The sequence below is a fragment of the Muntiacus reevesi genome, chromosome 12 (genome assembly GCF_963930625.1).
Source record: "Muntiacus reevesi chromosome 12, mMunRee1.1, whole genome shotgun sequence".
Classification (NCBI taxonomy): Eukaryota; Metazoa; Chordata; class Mammalia; order Artiodactyla; family Cervidae; genus Muntiacus; species Muntiacus reevesi.
The window spans coordinates 45,707,146-45,732,822 of NC_089260.1; the positions used below are offsets into that span (position 1 = coordinate 45,707,146).

Sequence of the window (25,677 nt, forward strand, 5' to 3'; positions counted from 1 at the left end):
AGTAAAGAAATATATGCAAGCCCCACCACCAACCTCAACACAGGCTCTGGCCGATCGATTCACTGCCCCTCTTTCTAGACTGTGCCTCATACGGATCAAAATATATTCTGAGTTCAGCTGGACAAGGCTTCGTTTAAACCACATCTGGTGCTCATCAAACCTCTATTTTAAGAGTGGGGAATTCTTTTTCAGAGATAGATTCTGTCTGGAAGGTCTATGGCAGCAAACAGTCCTTATTAAATTTCACAACATTTTACCAACATCTATACAGTACCCGCTTTTCCAGATTACGGAATCCAGACAAAAACCCTGACCCCCCACTTCAAAGAATTCCTCACTTGACTAATTCTAAAGACTAAATTGATTTTCTCATCATTTGTTGTGTTTGACAATAGAAAGGCTGATGCAGCAACATTGCTAAAATGACAGCTCCTTTCTATCCGAGGGGAAGGAATTCGTGTTAATATTCTTAATGACTGGCATCTTTATGAGAATGTGAAATCGTTTATCCTCAGCAATAACCTGCCTAGGATTAAAAAGTACTTGGTACTTAGAACGGAAGTCATCTGTCAGGAAAAATTATTTAGACGGATGCAAATGAACTGAATGAATTGGCTTCCTAATTATGGTGTGTATAGTCAAGTTTGTTAAAATCGGTTTGAGTTGAAGCATTTGGAGAGGATCTTTCAAGAAGTGATCTGACATTCTGCTGGAGGAAAAGACAACACGTTTGTCTGATAAACTCCTTTCACATTTCCTAAGCATTGCTGGAAATGATTTAAGAAGGAAGGGCATGTAAATTGAGGGAAAATGCATTAAGTGCACGTTATGTCTTGCTAATTTGTAACAACAGTAATAATGCCTCACGAAAACAGCGAACAGCGAACAGCGTGTTCATCGCAATGCCCTAGATTCTACATAACCAATATTATTTTCCATGGGGGTTTGTTTCAGCCCTCTTGGGGCTGACTTGGGCGTGAGCCCACGGGGACAAGTCTACGCCAGCCCTTAACAAACGATGTGGAGACCAGTCTGTATTCTCTAAGAGTTGTTCCGCTCTTAATGGACATGGTTTTGCACACCAGTTAGCAAGTTTTGACTTGAATCTCAGTCTTCCCTTCCTCACCACCTTGACAGCAAACTTCCATTTAGCTTTTTACAAAAAAAGCCTAGTAAATTGTGGGAATAAGCACTTTACTAGCATTGGCAATTAAATTAGTCTGGGGAAAAGGTGTAAATTGCAGGCAAATGTAAATTCCTTCCATGTAATTAATGATGGGGTTTTACCTTTTAGGATTTATGCAGAACTTTCTTTTGAAAGTCAGCACTGACTTTTGAAGACAAAATAACTTGGGTCCAAATCCTAGCTCTACAGGTGTGTAATTTTTTTTGTATAGTCCTTCTAAGTAGAATGATTAGTACAGAAATAACTAAGTTTATAGCAGTGTCCAGCATGTTGTCAGTACTCAGTTATCATTTAGTTTCTCCTTTTTCTGACTCTTTTAGGGCATTTGTGTCCTAATCACTAGTTTAGTATTATTTGCCCTGAGTGAGTAAAAAACATTCCTTTTTTCAGTGAGTACATATTGAGCGGTGACCTTGGAAACAGCTGCTTAGGTTTCTGTATTTAAATATAAATATTAAATGATATTGGAGACGGAAATGGTAACCCACTCCAGCATTCTTGCCTGGGAAATCCCATGGACAGAGAAGCCTGGTAGGCTACAGTCCATGGGGTTGCAAAAGAGTCTGACATGACTTCCCAACTGAACAACAGCATTAAATGATACAAAGAGATAACAGTAAGGCTCTTTTAAAAGAGAATGATTGATAATTATAATAATAACCCAAGTGTTATAGTTGTGACTTCAGCCCCGGGAGCAAAATTATTCAGAGCATCAGATAAATTCAAGCTGTTAGGGCTGGTGTCAGAAATCCAAAGAAAGCTTTTGCTAGAAAATAGTGGATTAGAGAGACATAGAAAAAAAGAACCCAGGGAACATGATCCAAAAAATTCAACGGGACCAAATCCAGTTTGCTCCCTCTAGGTGTGTGTGTGTGTGTGTGTGTGTGAGTGTGAGAGAGAGAGACAGAGAGAGAGAGAGAGAGAGTAGAGGGGAAAAAAAGACCCAGATGCTGAGAAATAATGAAGGCAGAAAGAACAGAACGTCAGAGGATCAGATGGTTGGATGGCATCACCGATTCAATGGACATATGAACTTGGGCAAACTCTGGGAGATGGTGAGGGACAGGGAGGCTTGGTGTGCTGCGGTCCACGGGATCGTAGAGAGTCGGACACAACTCGGCGACTGAACAAGAGGGGAAAATGGCAAGTGCAAAAGCATATGCCAGAGAGCAGGGACTGGGCAAAGCAAAGGAGGACAGAGTGGGAAGAGGAGATGAAGAGGTGCGGAGGTGAAGGAGATGAAGGGAGGCGGAGGTGTGGGGGTTATACAGTCGTGCAGTCTTTGAGAGATGCTGGTGGAGGATGTGTTGAGCCGGAGACAGGAAAAAGCCTCATTCTGCAGAATCTACAGATACCCATGTCTGGGGCTGGCAGGTGTATTAGTAAGAACCAGAGGTCAAGAGCCCGAGGCGAGGGTGATGGACAGTAAGAGAAGTGATAACGGGCAGAGCCTGAAAGGAGTTGCTTTGCTGCTGTAAACCGGTGCCAAGTGGAGAAACCTGAGACCGACATGTGATTGCCTTACCTGAACGAACTTTTTACCCTGAAATTCACTAACCCTGCAGTCAAGTTACACTGTGCACTTAAAGTGTCTGTGCGCTGGGTGGGGTAGGACAAAGGTCATAGTACCAGGCAGGAAAGATGTAGCGGAATGTGGTCTTCTTAGCTCACCTATTTGTGTTTGAGGAAAGACGGATACAAGCAAATATCAGAAACTTTGGAGCTGTCCACAAAAGGGATGGCTGCAATCGTGGGTAGGAAGAAAGGAGGTGGAAAAGTGTACCCTTTGTATCCTGCCACTTACCTGGACTTCACGTCTTCCCTGACTGATCCTTTATTGCAACATTGCTCAGCCGGCGTCTGCGAGGGCATCTTACATAGTAAGTCACCTGTGTTTACTTTTTATCCTGACTGGTTGTAGCAAAGGGAAAAATTATGGACTCCCACCAGCGGTGAGACTGAGCATTACTTTTGTCATAGAAATAGAAGGTTATCCAAAAAATGTTATTCAGACAGTCCAAATCTGTCAAATTATTGACAGAGCAGTTCAGGTTTCCAAGAACTGGCTTAAAAAATATTCTTAAGTGAAATTTGTTCGCTTTATCATTTTTTTTTTTTCTGGCTTTGAAACTGTGTTTTGCAGCAAAGCTGAGATTTGGCAAATTGAACCGACTCATAAATCCTGTATTTAAGTATCGGGACTTCTCTGGTGGCTTAGTGGTAAAGAATCTGCCTGTCAATGCAGGAGACACAGGTTCGATCCCTGGGTTGGGAAGATCCCCTGGAGAAAGAAATGGCAACTCTCTCCAGTATTCTTGCCTGGGAACTCCCATAGACAGAGGAGCCTGGCAAGCTATAGTCCATGGGAGTGCAAAAGAGTCAGACACGACTTAGTGACTAAACAACAACCATTTAAATATTTAGATCATGACATCTTAAAAGCTTTTTAAGAGAGAACTCCAAACATCCTTTACATTTAGCAAACACTTACTGGATGTTTAATATATGCCAGAGACTGCTGCCAATGCAAATAGGATATGGTACCTGCTTTTTCAAGCATGTGCTTTTCCATACAAACTGTGTTCCTGGAAAGAATTCTCTCAATTGCAAAATTTAAAGATCATTGAATATGTGAAAAAGAACTTGGCTGAAATATCAACTGAGCTTAAAGGAAAAAGGGAAAATGTGGAATAGGACAATGTAATTAATGGAGGGAGGTTCACAGGTCCTGACTTAGCCCTGATAGTTCTGCACTTCAGTCAAGTTAGACTCTCAGACATGCTTCCTTGTTTGTATGATGGGGACTATGAGAATTACATGTCATAGAGATGTGGAAAAGTTAAATTAGATTATATATATATATAAAGCACTTCCTTGCACATAGCAATATACTCAATATACTTAGCTATTATGTATAATAGTAAGTAAAACATAGGCATATTTTTCATTCATTCAGTTTCGTTCTTGAAGTGACTGTTATTTTTGTCTATTACTAAAGCATGAGCCCTGGAAGTTTTAGATACAGTCATTAGGGGTATGAAAAGGCACTAGACTGTCAAGGGGATACATTGGAATGAGTACTGTTCTGAAATTTTCGGACTTGTGTATCTGTCTCCAGGATATGACTGCCAGTTAGTTTCACAGTCTGTTTCTTGATCTGTAAAATGGGTCTAATAATGACTGTGCTATCTACGTTATTCAAAAAGTTAGGAGGATCAAATAAAATAGGATTATAAAAATGATTTGAAATGGGTAATATCATATATAAACAAACATTATAGCAAAATAATAATTATGAGTTTTCCTTGAGCTATGGTACTGATAACTGATTGGTAAAAAGTGTAATTGTGGTTTATAAATATTTTAAGTGGAAATTACTGTTCATTTTTTACAGAAAGAGTATAGATTTAGAGGAAGCATGGAAAAATAAGAATACTTGGATTCTAATCAGCTCTATTAGCATATGCAAATAATTTAACTCTCCTGTGTCTATCTTTCATAAAAATATTTGTATTTGAAAATAATTACCAAAAAAATCTGAGGTTTGGAAAACTGGCCAATGTATAGGCTTAGTTCAAAGAACAAATTATTCTTATGGACTAAAGATATAATTTTTCATAGAATTCTTTTTTCAGCACTTGCTGTAATTAAAGTTTAGCTATATGACAAACAGGGAATTATTCTGCCAAATTATCTCTACATTCACAACAGAATTCTCCCTTTTACCAACAGATGTAATACTGGTAAGCCTGATTTCTTTATAATTCTAACCAGATTTTCAATCACACTCTCAGTGAATTGAAATATAGATGATAACAATCTGAATGCACATACTCTTTTTCCTGTGACATATTCCTTTCATTGCTCTGCAAATCAGTGACTTTTTAAATAACAAATAGAAATATAGGATATGTTTTAAAAGCAAAGCTATTTTTTCCAAAAAAATCAAAACCACAATTAAAAATTCTAAGTTAATCTTTTTTAGAATTATTAAATTGTTATTCTTGATAGTGCAAGATGAAAAATGTAAATTAATGACTTTGAAAGATATTTATAATCCAGTAATGTCTCATTTTACTTCCTGTACAAATACATCTGTTTTAGACATAAATTATGTAGGTACATACTGGTTTATACACTCACATAATTTAGAAAACTCTGAAGAATATGGCTCTTATACTTCTCTTGGGGAAATTCCAGAACCTGAGGACGTATGTCCAATGTTTATTTCTCATTGAGGTGACGTCACTGAAGGGCAGTTCAACTCCAGGGATTAAACCCAGGTCTCCTGCATTGCAGGCAGATTCTTTACCGTCTGAGCCATCAGGGAAGCCCATGGAAGGCAACAGGTTTCTCTAATGTATTACATATATAATAATATATGTATTTGGAATCACTGGAAGCACGAAGTAGTGAAGTAGGTGTTAGAAGACATGAGTTCCAATGTGGATTACTCCACTCACTAGCTCTCTAGACTCCTCTCTCAGATGCTGTTTTCTGGTGTGCAGAAATGACGTATTTGCTTTGCTTATCCAAAGACTGCAAGTTCCAGTGATTTGACTCAAGGGAAAATGTTTTGAGGGTGTGATAGTTAATATTATTATCATTACTTGGATAGCATTCTGTTGGCAAAGGTTAAAAGGTGCCTTTACAAACAAGGCTCTTTATAACAAAGCTTCAAACTTTTAGATCAGCGCTTGGGTATTTCTGGTAGAATGGATTTTCCACAAAGAATACACCGAAACAGTACATGCTTCTGCAGGTATTTGTTCCAGCCCTGAGACTTCTCTGCAGTCCCTGATTATTCATCATGGCACTAGTAAAAGGGGCCGTGGGAGAGCTGGCCTCATACCCTCATGGTTTCCTCAGTTCTAGAGGACAACTGACACATGAAATCCAGTTAGTCCTGGTAGAATTTTACTGCCTTATACGTTTTGATAAAGCCTGGCCTAGAACTATCTCTGGGAAATATGGGTTTTAAGATTTTTTTAGGCAGGCTTCAGTTTCCTCAGGTGGTGCTAGTGGTAAAGAATCCGTCTGCCAATGCAGGAGATACAAGAGATGCCGGTTCGATCCCAGGGTCGGGAAGATCCCCTGGAGAAGGAAATGGCAACCCACTCCAGTAATTCTTGTCTGGAGAATTGTATGGACAGAGGAGTCTGGCAGGCTACAGTCCATGGTGTCCTAAAGAGTTGGACACGACTGAGCATAAACACTTTCATATTTTTTTCCAGTTTCCTCAAATGTAAAATGGGGGATTTTTACCTAGATGATCTCTGAGGTATATCTCTTATAGTCTGTGCTTCTATGATATTTTCCATGCCTTTCTTGGGAAATCTAGCCTTAATTGTGATTATTTCAGAAAACTACAAGAAATAAGATCTAGTAGATTCAATAGAATGTGTGATAATTTCCTCTTTCTTCCAAGTGATTTAAAACCTCTCATCTCACTGGCAAATTGTCCTACAATTGAGAATGTGATTTCAAGCCAATGAATTTTTATAGTCAAATCCAACTACAGCAACAAAAAATATGACTTACTGTGGGGTTTTCAGGGCATTTTAATTTATGATATGCAGCAGATAGTGGATACTTTCATCCAGGTGGGATGGGTCTGTCTGTCTGGCACAGTCCCTAAAATTCTGGTCTAGCCATAATTTTATATGCCCTTAAAAGTGGGACTGTCACAATCTCCTCAGTTCAGCTCTCAAGAGAAATTAATTGATAGCATAGATTCCTGAGTGGCTGGCATGTGAGTGACACCCAGCTCTGTAATTTCACATCTAATCAAGGAGGATGGGAATTCTAGTTGGCCTATTGTCTATTTAAATCTGTTTCTGGATGGAATTCAGCTGGCCCAAATGTAGCGCTGAGAGAGTGATGTGCGGAAGATGGAAAAAAATTAAGCCAGAAAACTGGTGCGCGAGATAGTGTTTTCCACAGTATCAAAAGAATTGCCTGGTGTGGTTGTGGATTTACTTTTGATTAGTTTCCTCAAATTTCTCAGTAACTAAAATGCAGTTTTCTACCCCAATTATCCTTGACCAATCTGGCTATGAATATATAATGAAGATTTATGGCCTATATCAAATATACCATCTTGAAGCTATGCTTAATAGAGGCAGATGCTTAAAACTCAACATCTATCTTCATGTTTCTGATAATAAAGAGAGGGAGCAATATTAAAAATCTACGAATAATAGTAATGAATGCAAAATTGTACCTAATCAAGAGCTAAAATTAGATGACATCATGTTAAGTGGTAAGAGATCACCTATGAGAAGGAACTTATTAGTAGTTGGTATAGCGAACAAAAGAAAGTCCCATGTAAGTAATGGGGTAATTTTTCTTCAAGGATGGGTGAGATGTGAACATCACAACTCTGATGGGAGGACAGCCTGAGCTCAGAAAATACTATGAGCAAATCCTTAGTGGTAAAAGTAAATGATGGAAATTTAGGAGATGCTGAACCAACTTAGTAAAGAACAGAAAGTACATTAGGGAAGGGATATGGTTCAAGTGGAAAACATGATGCAGGTCCTTAAAGGCTGGTGTTTTATTTATTAATAAGCTGGCTGCTATAGAAAATTGACTGTTTTAGAATAATGGAAGAGCATGATGAAAATGATGTTAAAAGAAGATTAGTTTAATATTGATATATAAAATGAGTGGAAAAAGAGCAAAAGATGGTGCAAAACTGGATTAAAGTCCTTCCCTGTTCCTCCCACCATGCTTTTTAATTTCAAAGGAGAATATCTTATTTACTTAGACTGGTCTTGGGGAAAGAGCAGAGCTTGCCAGGTAAGGAGAATAATTTAACCTAGATGGAGGGAACAGTAGAATAAAGGTTAAGAGGTAGTGGGAGGCATGCTCCTGAAAGGTTAATTAATTTGCTCAATATCTCATTATTAATGGTAGCCAAGCTCTAGAATCCAGGTTGCCGATATTTTCCCACTGTACCACTCTGTTTCTTTTTCCCAGCTATAACACAACTGCCACTGTTCAGCAAATTTTGTCATTGCTAGTAACATTTTAACCTGTTACTTGCCCAGCATGAAATAAGCTTTACCTGAAGCCAATGAGGCAGTCCAGTGGGGTTTTCTAAACTTCTAAAGGGCTTAGAATAGTGGCAGAAACAATTAGAAGAGTACTTCCAATTCCACTTCTGAGATGAAGGCAGTGGTTGCCCAGAAGAGTGGCTCAATGGATTTCTGGTTTTATCTACTTTTTATTAAAAACGTTTTTATTTATTTATTTTTTTGGCCATGCCACGTGGCATTTGGGATCTTAGTTCCCTGACCAGGGATTGATTCCACAGTCCCTACATTAGAAACACAGACTCTTAACCACTGGGCCACCAGGGAAGTCCTTGGATCTCCAATTTTAGAGCAAAAACAACTAATGAGAATAGCAACCGCTACACATGAAGTGTTTCATAAAGCTTATTTCCTCTGTTTTCTGTCCTTATTTTTGTGTCAAAAAAACATGACTTTAAAACAGGGTATGTTTGACTGGTATTTTTCCCCCTTCCTCTCCACTTATTCATTTTTCTTTTCTTACAAGGACTATGCTTCTCCTTGTCAAGAAGTCTTTGTACCTCTGAGACAGGTCGATAAGTTGAACATATAGGAATAGAATCCTGAATTGAAATCTGACTTTAGACAGTCTGGATGAAGGAGTTTTAGAATATCAGCCTATAGTCCATACCTTCATCTCCACATATTGCAGGCTCATGAGCCTGTTGACCTAAGTGGACGCCAGCAGAAAAGACGTAGTGTTAAACTTCACAGTTAAACCCAACTTTTGTGCTGCAGATGACATTTATTGCTCTAATGATGGAATGAGTGTATTCTGTCTTTTTTCCTTGGTTCCTTGCACTGGATGTCTTGAGAATGACCAAGTCAGTCATTAGCCATTAATAGCTTCCAAGTATAAACTAACTCATGCCAATTTGACCCCCATGGGTGGCAACCCTAACTGAGAACTAGATTTACAGGTGTGGATACTTAGGCTGGCATTTTTCCCATAGGAACCAGGGAACAGCAAGCTCAGTTGAGTAAAATAAAACGGGCCAAAGTCTTCATTAAAAATTTGAACAGAACCCAAGTCTCTTTTGAGGAACCAAAATGCTGTCAGGTCTCCCCAGGTCAATATTATTCCCACAAATTTCTAGCAATTTAAATCCCAAATCTGGCAGACTCAAGCAGTGTATTCTTTCAATCATGCTGCCCCGCACCCCACCTCCCACCGCCCCTGCCCCACATCTGGTGCAAGAGTGTGAAATGGTAAATATAATCTTCTACCTCTAATAAAATTATACCTAATCCTGAAAATTATCCATTGATTTAGTATCAAGAATGGCTCTCCTGTTTTTGGAGAGAAGCTTAAAATGAAATATGACAAATAAAAGAGTAGAACAAGAGGAGATAGAAAGAAAAGCAGGAGGGCAGGAAAATCTTTCTCAAAGCTTTAAATTAAGAATGATTTGTCGTTGTCGTGAGTGAAAATGGGAGTGTCTATATCACTTGTAAAATAAGTCATTCACACATTCTGTAAAAGGATGTCAACCAAGTTAGAAGCTGAAAGTTTATGAGCAGAAGCAACTTAAATATTTCATCTCTTCTTGCCTCTTTACTCTTTAGATTATATGTCCCTCTTCACTAACATTTTCTTAGCTGAAAGAAGAGAATTATAGATATTGTGCAGAAGTAGTTTGTTGTTCTGACTTGAAAATCCCTTACTTCCCTAAAGTTTAAAAACACTAGAAGAGTTATTGAGCCAATTATTTTCTGAATCTGAGAAAAGATCCTTTTCATCTAAGGAGGAATATGTCATAAACAACATCACAGTGGTATATTCTGTCTGATGCCCATGGATGATCAGAAAGTTCAATTTTATCAGTTCAAAATTATATTATTAAACATTTAGATGCACATGTATTTACCTGTTGGAGTAGGGAATGGCAGCCCACTCCAGTATTCTTCCCTGGAAAATTCCATGAACAGAGAAGCATGGCAGGCTACAGTCCACGGGGTCACAGAGAGTCGGACATGACTGAGCACACAGCACACGTTGTTTACCTGTGTTGCAGTACACAGTTACCCCAACCATAGCTGGGGATACGTATAGTGTTACAAAATGAAATTCTACTTCCAGCATCCTTATTTTCCTTAAGGGATGTCACCACTCCCTGATTTCCTGGGCTTCATGCCTGTGTCTTCTTTGTCACTTGTCTTTCCCTTGTCTTTTGACTAATACCAAGCTTTTCACAATGTTTCTTACCCCCATCCTTTCCTCACTGTCAGTGTCACTGATGAGAACAGCAACTTATTTTTCATTTTCTTTTTTGGACTCCCAATTGAGTGTTCCCCCTGCACTCATCTCTTTCTCTCTTTCTCTCTCCCCATTCCTGAAAAGCCTACTGCTTAAACATCCTAAGGCATCTATTTCAAAAATAGATACAACCTCGCTAGCTGAAGTTCTGATGTGTCATGACACTCTGGAGTCTGGCCTAATTCAGCTGACATGATGTGCTTAAAACAGAAAAGGGGGGACGTCCCTGGTGGTCCAGTGGCTAAGACTCCAAGCTCCCAGTGCAGGTGGCACAGGTTTGATCCCTGGTTGGGAACTAAGACCCTGCATGCCACACAGAAATAAAAAACGGTACAAAGTAGAGGCAACCAAGGACTGTGTTCTTCCTCCTGTTTCTTTCTCATCTTTTTCTGTCTCTTCCTCTATCACTTTTCTTTCCTTCCTCGTCTCTCTCCTCTGCCAAATACCTCCCTTTATCATATTCCTAAACTGCATCTATGCACATCCTCTGACTCAGAAATACTATGTCTTGGCTTGCGAATGACATGCACAATTTAACTCCAAGCCTTAACTCAGGTGGTTCCTTCTGCCATCTTGGAAAAAGCAGCCAACTCTTTGAATTCTTACTAAGTTCTAGGTGCTGTGTACAACATCTTACTTTTATTATCTCACTGAACCTTTTACATTTTGTGATCATCATATCTCCATTTGACAGAGAAGGAAACTGCGGAAAAGAGGGTAAATGAATTGTCTCCATAGACGTTGCAAAGAATGGAGGTGAATCACTGCTCTGATTCACCTGCTTAATGACGTGGAGAAAAGTCTTGCCTGGCTCGGATTCCAGCTCCTCCAGTAGGGGGCTCTGTGGACATCCTTTTTATTTAATTAGTAGTAATAATTGATACTTGACCACAAAACCCTTTGCATTACTACTAAAAAAAATTGGGGGAGGGAGGAGCTTGTCTTCCACTCACAGCTAAACTAGATATTCCTAAAGGGAAAGAATGGTGTCCTATGTTATTTTGTAATCCTCTGAGCACTAGGATAGAAGTACATACACAAGTTGTTGAGTACACATGCTCAGTTGCTCAGTCGCATCTGACTCTTTGCAACCCCATGGACTGTAGACCGCCAGGCTCCTCTGTCCATGGGACTTCCCAGGCAAGAATACTGGAGTGGGTTGCCATTTCCTGCTCCAGGGGATCTTCCTGACCCAGGGATCAAACCCTGGTCTCCTGCATTTCCTGTATTGGCAGGAGATTCTTTACCACTGCACCACCTATTAGCACATTGATACAGCTTTCAGTCTGTTCTTCTGGCTTTATTTAGAAGTTACCTATGGCTGTTTCTTAGGATAACAGATCAACTGCCAAAAAGTAGTTTAAGCTGTTTGATATTGAGTCTGCCCCTCAAGTCTCTTTTACTAAATATAGATACCATATATGACATGAATGGGATAACACATGTGAAACCTTCGGAAATAAAAAAGTATTATACACCCCTTGCTTTTATTCATTTGCTGTATTTCTTTTTTCTTGCCAGTACGAAGCTCTCAAGAGGCAGGAAGGAGCACATGACTTTAGAGGCCGTTTTTGGGGGGAAGATGCACTTCTCGTAGATGAAAGTTAAAAGCTGAAGTGTCCAGAATTTATGGATGCAACACCAAGCACGTCTGTGTATTAGGATATTCTACTCAGGGGAAGACTGATTACTGGCAGGTGAAGGTTAAGGAGGAAGCTTGAAACTGGCAGGAAGTCTATTCAGAGGACCTGTTATGTTATAGAAAGGTGATTTTGATGCTAAGCCGAATCCGTAATAGGAGTTTGAGGCTAATAACCACAGGTGCACGCTTTTATGTTAACTTACCAAGAAATGCACAGTCTTGTATGCATTTCATCTGTTATCGTCATGACCCTGGTAGAACTAATATCTCAGAACAGTCTGATCTTCAGTTTTAAGTTAGTATAGCAGGTGTCGCCTATAATACCATACCACAAAACTGGTCAATAAACAGAACCCCCTGAAATTCAGATTTTTATTTTGTCGGTTAAGAATGTGCTCTTATTGCTCAGAAGAATGAAAAGATGCTTAGATTGGTGTATTTGGAGCCTCTATCAAGGAAATGACTACGGGAGCATTTTCCCGAGTTCTTGAAATAAATTTATTTCAGGCCTATTATGTATTCCATGAAGTGGAAAAGCTGCATATATTAGTAGCTCTATTTGCAGATGAGAAAAAACAGAACAAAGTAATAACAAAAACTAGTTCAGGGTTTCAGTTCATTGTAGCAATAGACCTTTTTAGCAAGTTTGTAGCTGAGCTGAAGATTTGGACAATGCCAACACCAGAACAACAAATGAAGTGAAACGAAAATGAAATGAAAAGATGCTTGCTCCATGGATAGAAAGCTGTGACAAACCTAGACAGCATATTAAAAAGCAGAGATATCACTTTGCTGACCAAGGTTTGTATAGTCAAAACTCTGGTTTTTCCAGTAGTCATATACGGATGTGAGAGTTGGATCATAAAGAAGGCTGAGCAACAAAGAATTGATGCTTTCAAATTGTGGTGCTAGAGAAGACTCTCGAGTGTCCCTTGGACATCAAGGAGATCAAATTAGTCAATCCTAAAGGAAATTAACCCTGTATATTCATTGGAAGAACTGATGCTAAAGCAGAAACTCCAATACTTTGTCTACCCAATGTGAAAAGTTGACTCATTGGAAAAGACCCTGATGCTGGGAAAGATTAAAAGCAAAAAGAGGAGAGGTGGCAGAGGATGAGATGGTTGGATGGCATCACTGACTCAATGGACAGGAATTTGAGAAAACTCCAGGAGGTAGTGAAGAACAGGGAAACTGGCGTGCTGCAGTCCATGGGGTCACAGAGAATTAGACATGACTTAACGACCGAACAACAACAACAGAACAGAGATGAGGACTGAGGGGAGTAAAAAAACTGAAGAGAATAAAACAAAAGCAAAAATACACGAAGGTGGATGAATGTGTACTTCAGAGTCAATTGCTTTGGGAGAGAAAATTCAATTATTGTACTTTTATAACATAATTGGATATGAGATAAAAACAAGTCCCCTTCTTACTACGGTTCTTCTCCTACACAAGTGTCCAGTCTTGCTCATGAGTTTATCAGCCAAATAAACTCTTGAATTTTTATTTTATGTTAGACCAGAGCCAACGGGGCTCTTAACCTGTTGCCAAATGCTGTGCCCACAGTCAATCATCTAACTGTCTTGTGTGAAAATTTATCACTACCTGAAATTTGTAGATTCACTTGGGTAGACGCTACCTTCTCACCCAGAAACACATTGTGTCTGCTCAGTTTTTCAGCATAGCTATTCAATATTGATTTCACCCTCTCTAGTTAATTAACAGTGGCATGGCTCAGAGTTTCTTAGAGCCACAATTTCAAATATGCAGAAATATTTTCTTACAGACCTGTGGTTGTGGAGTAAAAAGGAGATCAGAGTATAATAAAAGATTTGACTTTTGAAGGTCAAGTGTAGAGCTACATTTTTAATTAACAATGGTTTAATGCACCATTGTGCAGTAGTACATGGATCCCATATTTTGAGCATCTGGTGTATCTGCTCCAGCTAGAGATGAGGTCCAGCCAGGTAACTGTTAATGCTTCATTTTGAAAGTTGCATAGTTGTCTCTGCTAGTAAGAGAGAGACATCTCCAGAAATCCTGCCTTGCCCTTCATTTATAGGACTCCCATTTTCTTTCCTTTCCCTGGTCTGGGGCAGGTGCAGACCAGATGATCAGGAGTGCAAAGAATATTCTTTGATCTATCCCAAGATCCTGAAAACTGAATGACCAGGGTCCTAGGACGTATTTGCTAGGTGGCATTTAGTGCTTTGTGAGATCATTTCTCGGTTGGTCCACTGCCCTTCTGGGGGAAGGGTACAGATAGACAGCTCAGTGTTTGATGGTGGGTGCAGAGTTTGGGAACAGGCCAGAACTAAAGCTGATTGCGTTCAGCTCTTTGTTCAATTTGGTTTAAAGGTGAAGGACAGCAAAGGTCCAAGCGCCTTGCTTTGTCTAAATGGTATCTTGCTTTACCAATTACTTCTGGAAGCTTGACCTGACTCTCTACAATGTTTTGCCAAGTTATTATTTCTTTCCAAACAGTGAGGCAGGGGGAAGGAAGAGAAGCACATGACCCTTTGGTGAATTCAGCGCCCTGCTGGGGTCCACTGCCCAGGCCCTTTGTTCCCCTAGCCCTGCAGCCCAGCGTCTGCTCTTTATTATCCTTTAATGCAGGACCCAGGACTCCCTCCTCCCTCCAAAGGGTATTCAGCTGTCACCATTGTCCCTATGGGTCCATTAACTCAGTTGCTCCAAATCCCCTAAATGCTAAAAGCAACTCTTCCTGCTCCCTGTCTCCTCCCCAACTCCCACCCGGCTAACACCTTTGGTGGCAGAGAAAAAGGCTAAAAGAAGACACACTCTATATAGACAGAATGAGTGATCGACATGACCAAGATGAACACAGTCATGCATCCTAGACCTACATCTGCTTATGTATCTACTAACCTTCTTTCTCCCCCGTTTATTGCACATGCACTGAGCTAGGTGCTTTGTGGGTTTCTTCACAACATTCCCAAAGAATGTATTCCTCTTTTCCTTTTACAGAAGGAGCTGAACAGTTAAGTCATCTGTTCAAAGCCACACAGTTTGTGAGAAGTAGCACCTGAATTACAACACAAGTGTGTCTGAAACCAAAGACTGTTCTGCTTCCTAAATCATATTTGAAATCTCACATCATAGCAAAATTTCCTGCCACTATTATAGAAAACTGAAATAGGTGGAGGTGGGGGGCTCAGATAAGAGTCAAGCTTAATCTGGGGCAATCATTTTGCAAGTGGCATTTTCCTAAGCTGTATTTCCCAAATATAACCCACTAAGTTTTACCATTTTATCCTTTTTCTTTTATGAATGGAGAAGAGGCTATCAGAACCAACATATGACTCTAAAGTGGGATAATTAGAGAAAAGAGTGCCTTGCATATCTGAGCGACCCTGTGAGCTAGCTGACACACATCTTTTAATGAGACACAAAGTGGACCAGGCTAGTTCCTGTCTTAGGAGACTTCACCCTACCTGAGCAGTCAAGTGATAAAAAGGCAAGGGTAAAGAAACAGGTAATTGTGTTAATGGTCAGCCCCAAGGGATGGGAAACCTCAGTGGGATATGTGGTAGTCAGGGAAGGCTTCCTAGAGGAGGTGGAACTTAGGCTGAGGATGTCCTACACACAGGCTTATAAACATAGAACCAGAAGGAATACACTTAATGATAAACTGTCATTTTGCAGACAATAAGATGGAAAACTGGAGTGGTCAGGGGTAAGAGAAGAGACCAGAAAGTGGGGGACATTGACCTGGCCACTTGAGTCACAGGGAAGGGTGGACTTCTGTTGCTGTAGGGATTTACAGTTGGAAGTAAAGTGAAGCAAAAGTTGCTCAGTCGTTTCTGACTCTTTGTGACCCCATGAACTGTAGCCCGCTAGCCCCCTCTGTCCATGGAATTCTCTAGGCCAGAATACTGGAGTGAGTAGCCATTCCCTTCTCCAGGAGATCTTCCCAACCCAGGGATCGAACCCAGCTGTCCCGCATTGCAGGCAGATTCTTTCCCGTCTGAGCCACAGTTGGAAAGTTGGGGCCAAAAACAAAGGGCCGGCATGTTGTACTGAGAAATTCAAACTTCATTTTGTGGACAGTGACTCAGACTTCGTCTTGTGGACAGTGACAGTCCATGTGGTAAGTCACAGCTGAGAAATGTTTTGATGGAAGCTGTGTTTTTTTTTTTTTAGGAAGCTCAGCGACAACTGGTGGACAGGAGGGAAGTGGAGGCAAGAGGACCCGTTAGGAGGTTGTTGTAATGACCCATGTGTGAGGGGATCATCGCACTGGAGCAGTAGCTGTGGGCCAGATGTGAGTGATGCTTTACAGGAAAGACTCACAGGATTTGATGGCAGTTTGGCTGTGGGGATGAGAGGAATATTAGAGTGAGAAAAAAAAAAAAGCTAACAGATGAATAGCCTTCCTCCCCAGCATATTGAAATAGAATTGAAAATATTTAAAATGAGAAACATATTTCAGGACAAACCTTTCCCATAAAATATCTTTTTTCAAATCTTTCTCCCCGGCATGGATCTAAGCTAAAGGAAAGATAAATTTGCCATATCACTATAGACTTAATTTCATCCATGAGCCTCTTTTTCTTCAAAGTCAATAATGATGATTAAAAATAATAATCTATTTAGAGTCAGTTCCTTAAACATTTTAACCCCCTTAAATTTACTACATGTTCTCCCCACACACAAAAATATTGCACGGGGGGAAAAGAACCAGATGTCCCGACCTGACCCATCGGCTGGCCTCATCCACATGGCAACAGTTGGTGAAATCTCAGTACTCAGTATCAGAATTCCTGCTCTCTGGATTCCTAAAGAATAAACCATTTAAAATCAAAACCACAAAAGAACCAAGCCCCATATCCATTCCCATATGGGTATTTACTTAAGACAGGAAATGCAAAGTGTCATACATGCCACTTTTCTGTACTATTACAATGGAAATGACCACAGCAATCTGCTTGAAGTCACATGAATTTCCTTAGGAGGAGAGCACAGAGCCCTTTTAGTTCTTTGATGAAGGCTCTCGCTCATCATCTACCACAAGTTCAGTGACTGCCTGGATTCATAGATTTTAGTTTTCCACAACACTGTCAAAGTGGGTTTTGTAAGCTAGTGGATCAAGCTTTCAGATCGCTTTTTGCCTCAGATTTGTCACCTTCCTGCGTGCCTAGATCAGAGGCTGCAGCCACAGGGCAAGTTGAGATTCCCCCTTCACGCCCCCCAGGGATTTTCCACCTCTCTGGGAGAAATAACCCTGTGCTCAAACACTTTCACAGCTGTTAGAACACTGATGGGGACTTCACGCGTGTTACCCGCACAGGTGCTGTCAGGAAGAAACCAAGTGTCAAACAGAGGTATGTGGAAGTCACTGTCAATACGCTTCTGAATGTTTTCCATCTGCAACAGTGGATTTCAATTTTAACAAGAAACGGGAATTTGCCTGCGGGCACTGTCTTGAAACAGACACTTTTGGTTCATTAAATAACTTCATGTTACCTTAGCCTTGTTAGAGGGAGGAACATACAACTTTGCCTTCTCAAGGTGTGAATTTATTATTTCTCAACACTTCCTTCCTTGTTTCCATCCTGCCTAAATCCTGCGGACAACTGACTTTGGGGGGGGGACAGGGGAATTCTCCGATTTTGCCCAAATCCTGGGCAGGCAGCTTGGTGGTCAGTCTATAGTGATAGCACCTTATGCTTGTTGCGAGGGATGGCGGAGGGAGGCGTCCCGTGGCTAATCAGCGGCTTGCCTTTGTTAGAGGCCACAAATCATATCTCCCTGAGAAAGAGCTATCGGTGAGGAGGACCTTGACTTTCTCCTGCAATCTCTCTGTGATCGTGGAAAGTGGCATTGGTAGCCAGCACCGTACCTGCTCCAGGCTGTGCCTGTGGTCTTAATCCTGACCCCACTCCAGATATTACTTTGCTTTTCTGTCTTTATTTTGTTAAACCCCAGTTCCATTGTAAAGCTAAAATGGAATGACTGGAATTCCAAAAGACTTCAGCTTATGAACTTAGTCCTCTTTGGGTTATGTAATATTGGGAATCGGATCTTATTCAGTCCTCATAACTGCCTGGTTATTTCTGAGGATGTTTCCTCACTGAAGAAGACTTTTGAAACAGTTTCAGAGAACACTCTGTTTAACAACTAGACACAATGGTAACGCATTCTTTTAATTTTTAAAAAGAGGATTAATAAACCATAATGGAAAAGAAAAATAAACAAAGAGGATTAAAAAATAAATTCCCTTGTTGCCAAAAATATATATGCAATGTGACTTGAAACAGAATTTTTTCAAGCATCTTTCTGCACCCAAATACAAATATCACAGAGCATTAGCCATAAAGCCTGTTACTCAACCTACAAAACAGCTCTTATTTCAGAATAGCTTATATACAGTATTATTCATAGAATCTCTCACCTGCCAAGGGTGAGGACAGTGTTGGGTTTCTCTACTCAGTTTGAAAGTCCAATAGGAGCAGGAATTCTTAATCACCACAGGTATCTGAACACTGATGTGGGAGGGCAAGTCAGTTAGGGTGCAAAGGAAGTAACACATGGATTCACCTCGCTGCATCACAAACTTGAAAAAGGGGAAAAAATTATTTTTTGATCCCTGTAAAAAAACAGGGCATCAACTTGAAAGGTCTTTGTTAGACCACAGCTTAAACATCAGATCTAAGCCCCCCTTGCCCCATCCAGTTCAATTTAATTTTGGTGATGCTTTCGACAGTGGTTACATTAATGGCTACTCACATATACCATGAGAACTCATTTTGTATTATCAGATGACCATTCATTTCCAATGACTAACTTGTAATTAAAACCTTTTTTTTTTTTAGTTTGTTTATAACCAAGCCAGAAAACCTATTTACATTTAATTAACACTTCAGATAGCCTGTTTAAAAACCCATAAATGTAGGGACTTTAACGATCCATTAGAGATGCTTCTTTACTTTTCAGTGACTTGTAAAACTTTCACAAACAGATCTGCAAATGAATTACCTCCATCTGCTCCCCTGCAGCTGCAAAAGGGCCATGTTAAAAAAGCATTTTCCTACTTCCTCCTTTTCTGCTTTTCTTCTAGCTCTAAAGCATTTTGGTTTTAAAGCCGCTCTCAGCTGCTCTGAAGGCAGCCCCTCAAGGAGTTTTCCAAGTTTAGAGTCCATCTCCAAATGGTTTTGAAAACACTTTGGTCCACCACAAATCAGTGCAAAAAAATCGGGGAAGAAAGCTTTTCCATCTCTGCCAGCAACTAGACTCAGTAATAGACTCTTCAAAGAACCTTGAGCCATTGGGTGATAAAATGCAACAGTTTAAAAGTGACTGGTGAATTTCAAAAGCTGAGAGACATGCTTTCTTGGACTTCTCCATCCCTTCTGAACAACCTCTAGCTCCTGTTTGGAATATGCAACGGGGATATGAAAGGGTGGGGGACAAACAGGCTTCCAAAGGCATTTTCTTAGCTACACCTTGGAGAGCAAGGCTTGAGGGGGGTTAGTTCTGTAAAGACAGCCAAGCACCAAGCTATGTCAGCCGTGCAGCAGCCGCTTTGAGAGGAGGGCAACAACTGGGTTTGACAAGTGTGCTGTGCTAGCATTCCATTCAAAAGTATGTTGAGAGAGAGAGAGACGCGCGTTCAGTGTCTTTTACTTTACCTGAAAACACTGCTTTCCTCGTGGCTGCGGAAAACGAATCCCTCCTCTTCTCCCCGGAGCGAAGGAGTTCTCTTGCCCGCAGTTCTCCCTTGGAGAAGACCACACAGCTCCGGCAAGGCAGCCTTCCTACTCCTAATCCCCACTCGAACGTGATGACACACGCTAACCCCAACCATCTGGTGAAACACGTCTTCAAGCACTCAGCACAGTGGTGTGGCAAGGCGGGCTGCCCAATCCGATCGCAGGGGCTGGGTGTCTCTCTCAACGACTGGAGGCTGAGGGCAGGGCTGAAACTGGAGGTCTGAGAACTCCCAGTCAAGTAACCTGAGATTTTTCGAGAGAAAGAAACTGCTATAAAAAGAGAAGAAGTGGGAGGCGCTAAAGAGAAGGTGGAGGGGATGAATTATTCCGGTGGCCAGTTGTGCGGTACTTTTCACAACTCCTTGTGCGCCCCGCGGGGATGATGGGGACCCTCCGTAGGATGCACAGAAACGCTTAAAAAAAAAAAAAAAAAAAAAAAAATCTTTTCCTGGCAAGCTAGGGAGCGCAATCTTCTCAGCGAGGTCCCGCCCCCCTCCCATCTCCCTCTCCGCCAGGAGATAAAAAATTCATCTTGACATACTGATAAAGTGTTCATGTAGGAGTCGTTTACACTGAAATGTGACATCTACGTTTTGAAATCTAAACTCCTACCTTCCCTTGATGAGATCGCGGCTGCCTCCAACATTCCTGGGAGGAAGGGGGTGGGGGCGCAGCTAAGAGCAGAAACTTCTCTCTTCCCACAGACAGCTCTTCACCGTTTGCCACGGGCTGAACTTCAGAAATACTCAATGAAAATCATTTTCCTTTCTACTCGTGTAAATTAGCACGCGCGCCCATAGATAAAGGTGGCTTTTTTGAATCACTCGCCACCTTCACAGACATCTCTTTGTGAAAAGCGCTGGGTACCAGGGGGCTGCACTCTGTCATTGATTATTTTTATTGGCTTCTAGTTAATTGCACATATAATGTCCATATAGCTCAAACAGCTCATTAACAATTTTGCTTTGAAATGTTTTCAATTTGGGGTCATTTCAGTACCTCCTTCTTCTGTTCCTCTGTGCATTTTTCTTTCTTTCTTTCTTTTATTTTTTTTGAGTTCTCTGAACTGTTTTATAGAACTAATTACTTTGATAGCAGTTTAAAGCAGAAAATGGCTATAGTTGCTATAATATTTTTAAAGAGCTATCTGGAGATAAAGTAATTGCTGAAAATCTTATACCAACTTAAAAAAATTCCATCAGACTTCTAAGGAATTTTGATAATCCGAAATGCAAAATAGGAATTTGAAATATTAGCAACTCCCTGTCTGCAGGATGCCAACATTTTAAACATTGCACTTTTTTAATTTCTTTGAACTGAGAGAGGGATCACTGGGGGGAGAAAAGACCCCAAACCCATTTAAACTTGCTTAAAGTATGAAAACCTAGACGACAAATACGTATCTAATACAAGAGAATTATTTCAATGTATAGCAAAATTGACTACCTTTTTTTCAGGACTTTTTGTGTGATATTATACTAATGGACTTAAAAATGACAGCTGGTACAGTTTTCTGAAGCACAAGTTTAGAGAACTATTATTTTTAGACAATGAATTTTTCCTGCAATTGGGCTGTAGGGAAGAAGGAAGAAAAAAAAAGCAAAACACTAAAAACCAGTATTAGAAGTTGCAGTCCTGATTCACTGACTCAGTTTCTTCCCAGAAGTGATTATGAGGTGTCCATTTCACCATATCCAGGAGATTCACTAAAGCACTACTCCTAATCAGTTAAACCCAGATACATAATCAACACTGAAACTTTCAACAATGGCAAGTGGCCCCACCGGGCTAAAGCTTCCCTCTGGCACCATAAAATTTTTAATAGTGCCAATTATTGCAAGGCAATTTTTTTCATTAAAATTTTTTTTTTCCTCTTGGTTAATCCAACCAGACTCATGTCTGGAAATCTGGATTACTTCAACTGCATAGATTTTGAAGACCCTGGAGACGTTATTAAGGTAGTTTACCTTCTCTTAAACTGAATTGAGTTACAGAAGTAAAACCTAAGAAACTGTAAAGGTGTTGAATCACATGCTATCCACCTTGGGCTGGTAACACACCTTCTGTGAGACATTTCCCCAATGAGCCTGGGCTCTGAGCCACACAATTGTAGAAAGAGCTTTTGAACTCGAGTATTTCTCTTCTCTTCTCAATGGTCAATCTTTTCCTGAAGTCTCAGTCACTGCCTCTCTTTTATGGATAGCGTCAGTTGTTATACTACTTAAAACTTGCTCTAAAATGAAAAATACCAGTGGAGCAACAGATCCTGCCCTTTGGCTATGATCTTAATTCTTGCCCTGTTTTGTGTCTGCAAACATTACCTTTCAAAAGGATTGTAAAATGAGCCCACGACACACATTTTGGGCTGGATATTCTGAAATGCTTTTGTTAGGGAAAATCAACTCAAACAAAGACCTGAAGCTGGTGCTACAGGATAAGATCCGGGCTCCCCTTGTCTCTGGAACCAGCTCCAGTGCTCAGCAGTGTCAGTTTAAAAGTTAAGAATTTTCCATTACCTCCTTTCCTTCCCCCTTGCCATCTGCAAACAGTTTATTTTTTAAGGGGAAAAAAAAGTGAAATTGACTCTCTCTTGAAAGATCGAAACCTAAAATATGACACGTTCTAAAAGATGATATTCGGCTTTTGAATGTCATGTTGATTCAGGGAGAGGTTGTGTGCAGAGGGTATAGTGTCATCATAAGAATGAAGTAGGGACACTCCTAAAATGATAGAATTGTAGGTAACGATATTGAAAAATTTCCCCTCCTCTTCTGTTCCCACAGTTAAAATGTCCCTTCACTTATTAGCTCCAATTAGTTTCCATGGTAACCGACCAGCCCTTGTAAACCCGTACTCTGAGCTTCACTCATCTTTGTCTAGACTGAGCTCGCCACCCTTCTTCCTCCACATTTGGCAGTTCAGCTGAGTCTACATCTATATCCATATCTTTTGCACACATGTAACTGGCACCTAAGTGCCCACATCCACATTATTACTAGTACAATGGTGGCCGAGGGAGAATGGGAGTGGCATTTAATCCCTGAGTGCAACGCGTGCATCTGCTGCCACACTAATTTTTCCCTCTCTTGGTTATTGTTTCTTCCAGCCTTGTTCTATTATCATCTGTTTGCTGCTTGTAATTTCTTTTCAGGGAAGCCAATACAGTATAATAAAAACCTCATTAAACAGAAACACCTATCAGCCTTGGTGAAAGCCCTAAATGACTCCTTTTTGTCTAAAGAATCATTAAAGTGAGAAAGAAAAACCACTTGTTTGTCATGCTTGGAAAAAAAGAGAACAAAGTCAGCAGAAGGGTTTACCAAGCCAGAGGTCTAATATGAAGATTTAATGCACTTAAGACACCATGGTTCTTTTACCCCTTGTGCTGCCCGTTGTCCGAGAATCCCAACTTGGACTCAGTAAACAAATAATGGGGGAGGGTGAGTAAGTCTGCCCTCCAGACCCTTGGTGGAGATGGGAGGACCTGAATCTGCAGCAGCCTGGTTGTCATAGGCTACACTGTACCCTGGAGCCACGGGCAGGTGATGCTGCTGGGGTCCCTGGATGTGAGTGTGAGAAGCATCCTGTGGAAAGTGGGGGAGGACTTTCAGCAAAACCTTGAAATCGTGAGAACTTAGTAAAACAAGGGCTCTCATAATGTGTACTGACTTTCCTTATTTGGACACAATTCTTTTTTATTCTATTCTATTTTTCTTTTAAATTGGGATATAGTTGCTCTTGGGGGGCTTCCCTGGTAGCTCAGCTGGTAAAGAATCTGCCTGCAATGCAGGAGACCCGGATTCAATTCCTGGGTCTGGAAGATCCTCCAGAGAAGGGATAGGCTCCCCACTCCAGTATTCATGGGCTTCCCTGTTGGCTCAGATGGTAAAGAATCTGCCTGCAATGCGGGAGACCTGGGTTTGATTCCCTAGGTTGGGAAGATTCCCCTGGAGAAGGGCATGGCAACCCACTCCAGTATTCTTGCCTGGAGAAGCCCATGGACAGAAGAACCTGGTGGGCTACAGTCCATGGAAAGAGTTGGACACGACTGAGCGACTAAGCAGAGCACGTAGTTGCTTTAAACGTGTTCGTTTCTGCTGTACAACAAAATGAGTCCGATAGACGTACGCATATATCCCCTCCCCCTTGGACCTCCCTCTCACTCAGCCCTCCATCCCGTTTCTCTAAGTCATCACCGAGCTGAGCTCCCTATGCTATACGGCATCTCCCCACCAGGTATCCATCTGACACATGGCAGTGTACAGACTTAGTTCCAGTCTCCCAAATCTTCAGCATCTCCCCACTACGTCCGTTCTCTATGTCTGCGTCTCTATTTCTGCCCTGCAAGTAGGTTCATTTGTGCCATTTTTCTAGATTCCATATACATGTGCATCCAGCATGGCAGTCATTAAATACCACTTTAATCCATTGTTTCCCACTCTTAATTAATCCCAGGGTAATTTTGACAGGCATTATTTTCTCAGGACAATCCCATGCGAGTTTCTAATGCTTCATTTGGCCCAGAAGTGAGATCTGACGAATACGACTGAAGTGATTTAGCAAGCACACACGTTGGTGATTAGTTGCTCAGTCGTGTCTGACTCTTTGCGACTCCATGGACTGTAGCCCCCTGGGCTCCTCTATCCATGGGATTCTCCAGGCAAGAGCACTGTAGTTGGTAACTTTTCACTTCTCCGGGGGATCTTCCCAACCCAGGGATTGAACCCACATCTCCTGCATTGCAAGCAGATTCTTTGTTGTCTGAGCCACCAGGGAAGTCCTGATGTTCTCTGGTATTCATGTTATCATGTCATCATGAATATTAGATACCAAGTTTGAATTTTCAAGATACTGTCCTCATGGTTTGCAGTAGTTGCATGGGAAAGAAAGGAAGGAAAAAGGAAACTCATCAGGGTCCTCTGTCTGCTGTTTGAGCCTCATTAAAATGATCTCAGTATAATGTTAATATCAAGCTCAACATAGAAGCCCTGCCTTCTAGGAGATGGGAAGAGGATTGCTTACACAATCCTTAACATAGGAATCGTGGGGATCTAAAATGGTTCGATGCTTTTCCTCATCTTGAAATTCTCCTAACTCATATAGTCCAGAGAATTACTGCAAAAGCTTTGTGTGTGTGCTAAGTTGCTTCAGTCGTGTCCAACTCTTTGCAACCCTATCGACCATAAAACGTCAGGCTCACCTGTCCTTGAGATTTTCCAGGCAAGAATACTGGAGTAGGTTGCCATTTCCTTCTCCCCGGGATCTTCCTGACCCAGAGATGGAACCTGCTTCTCTATGCCTCCTGCACTGGCAGATGGGCTCTTTACCATTAGTACCACCTCGGAAGCTTTGTATTATATATATCCTGAGAGCTATAATGTGGAAATTCAAGGAAACTAATCCTCACAGAAAATTCTTAGCCCTGTTGACCTCTCTCATGTCTGAAATTCTTCGAATGGAGATTTATCTGGTTTAATAGGTGTAGTTTTAAAAACAAAAACCATCTGCCCTTAATTCTTCAGAGAAGAAATTTGCCAACTCATGATGAGGATATTGGACTTGGCATGGGAGGAAGATGTGGGAGGGATGGCAGGGAAGAGAGAAAGAGGGGTGGGAAGACATCGAATAAAACCTGTGCCTAGAATTGACCTTTCACTGAACTAGGGAGTGAGATTCCTCTGTGCTGCATGATTTAGTTGAACTGTAGATCAATTAGGCTTCTGACCCTTGACTCTAAGATAACCACATTTATAGCACCAAGTCATCAGGAAAATTTTTTC

General features: G+C 40.9%; 1 protein-coding gene across 3 annotated transcripts in view; it reads right to left on the reverse strand.

Annotated features, from left to right (window-relative positions):
* The window catches only part of SULF1 (sulfatase 1), a 184,007-nt gene extending 163,883 nt beyond the window's left edge, over positions 1-20,124 (reverse strand). Inside the window, exon 1 of one of the 3 annotated variants that reach the window (XM_065902843.1) lies at positions 19,817-20,124. The gene's annotated coding sequence lies outside the window, so the exon portion shown is untranslated. The remainder of the gene's footprint in view (positions 1-19,816) is intronic. The other 2 variants (XM_065902842.1, XM_065902840.1) reach the window with 2 other exon arrangements.
* Positions 20,125-25,677: the final 5,553 nt, after the last annotated feature.